Below are 1912 nucleotides of genomic sequence, written 5' to 3'. Positions count from 1 at the left end.
GAATCGAACGGAATCGAATATGCAATAGCTTTCGAATAGCTTTCAAATCATGAACAGCCGTTATCTCCAATAATCTAATACGATGTTCACATTTAACGCTAACAGGTTTCTGCCATTACGAAGTGCTTTATGTAACGTTGTTTACTAGTGACAAATATCGAGCATTAGGAGCAATGCACAGAACTCTTCAGAGAGTGCGAATGACCGTTGTATGTATACCCTGTAATGTAAGATCGCAAGACGACGATGGGGAAGCATTGGGGAGCCGGGTAAATTCCTGGGCGATACGGCCTAAGCGACGTAGCCTGCTGCACTACGCCAGTTCTAATGTTTTATGTCTATAATAAGCCCATGGTGGTGAAAACTGACCGCGTTGATGTCCCAATTTTCGGTTCCTTTAAGCACAGTTGATGTTTTTATATTCAAAAAGAATTGGAAACATGTGCATTTATGAATAGTGACTATTCCATTCGATGACCGAATAGAAAAGTAGACTATTCGATTCGTTATTAAAAAGTTTTGTACATTCGCACACCCCTATCTGAGTCACTGGGTAACGCATTGGGCTACTGTGCGGAGAGAAGAGGATTGGAAAACAACCCTCTGACCAACTTGGGACATAGTATGTTGCGTGTACCTATGGCAGGCATTGCCAAATCCTGGCTGGGAGCCACTGTCGTGGAAAAGAAAAGTGTGCAATCATTGCATTCTACCGGTGCTAACGTATGGGGCAGAAACTTGGAGGTTAACGAAGAAGCTCGAGAACAACTTAAGGACCGCACAAAGAGCGGAGGAACAAAAAATTTTAGGCCTAACGTTAGGAGACAGGAAGAGAGTGGTGTGGATCAGAGAACAAACGGGGATAAGCGATATTCTAATCGACATTAAACAGGAAAAAATGGAGCTGGGCAGGCCGTGTAATGCGTAGGATGGATAACCGGTGGACAATTAGAGTTACAGAATGGATACCAAGAGAAGGGAGAGAGAGAGAGAGAAAGACGTTTATTAAATCATAAAAATAGAAAATTGTACATCGATGAAAAGGCAACCCCACTAGATTTTCTGGCGAGGTGCCTAGATTAAGTTAATTGTTTTGCTTCTTATAAGGTTACTGAGCAAGCTGTCATATATAGCTTTGCGGTGTTCAGGGGTCCCTCTAGGAACGATCCAGTCATTGAGTGTGACGACTGAGCTCTGCAGCCGAGCAAGGCAGGTTCTTCGCAGTAGGGATATTGTTACGCGAACGAAGAATTAAGTACAGGAGACTATTTACAAGTATATTTACAAAAGATAGCTGCAGCGCTGGTCAGATCAGCCGATAGCTCGGGAGCCCAGAGCAGTTCGTCTTCTTCGTCTAGGCGCCCGCGCGCCTCGTTCAAACGACCAAATACCACACGCGTGTAGCATAATCCCCCGGCGGCAGAAGCGACGTCCCGGAGCGTCTAAATGTCATCACTGGGAGGGTGATACTGCTTCAGTCGTGTAACGTGCACGATATCACTGGACTGAGAAGCAGATGGGGCGTCAGGGGCGATCTCGTAGGTGACGGGAGTCACGGCACGAATCACTCGGTAGGGGCCTGTGTAACGAGACAGCAGTTTTTCTGACAGGCCGACCTGACGCGACGGAGACCATAGAAGCACCAAAGAACCAGGCGGGAAGTGCACGTCGCGGTGTCGCTGGTCGTACAAACGCCGTTGACTCTCTTGGGAGTGCAGAAGGCGCCCACGGGCAATTTCCCTTGCGTGGGCAGCGCGGGCGACGGCGTCAAGTGCATATTCACTGGTGGGTGCTGCGTGAACAGGGATGCTTGTGTCGAGGGGCAGTGCTGGTTCTCGGCCGAACAGAAGGAAAAATGGCGAATAAGCGGCTGTGCCGTGGCGCGAGGAATTATACGCAAAGGTGACAAACG

This window comes from Dermacentor silvarum, unplaced genomic scaffold (genome assembly GCF_013339745.2).
Source record: "Dermacentor silvarum isolate Dsil-2018 unplaced genomic scaffold, BIME_Dsil_1.4 Seq413, whole genome shotgun sequence".
NCBI lineage: Eukaryota > Metazoa > Arthropoda > Arachnida > Ixodida > Ixodidae > Dermacentor > Dermacentor silvarum.
Note: the sequence above shows the minus strand (reverse complement) of the source record.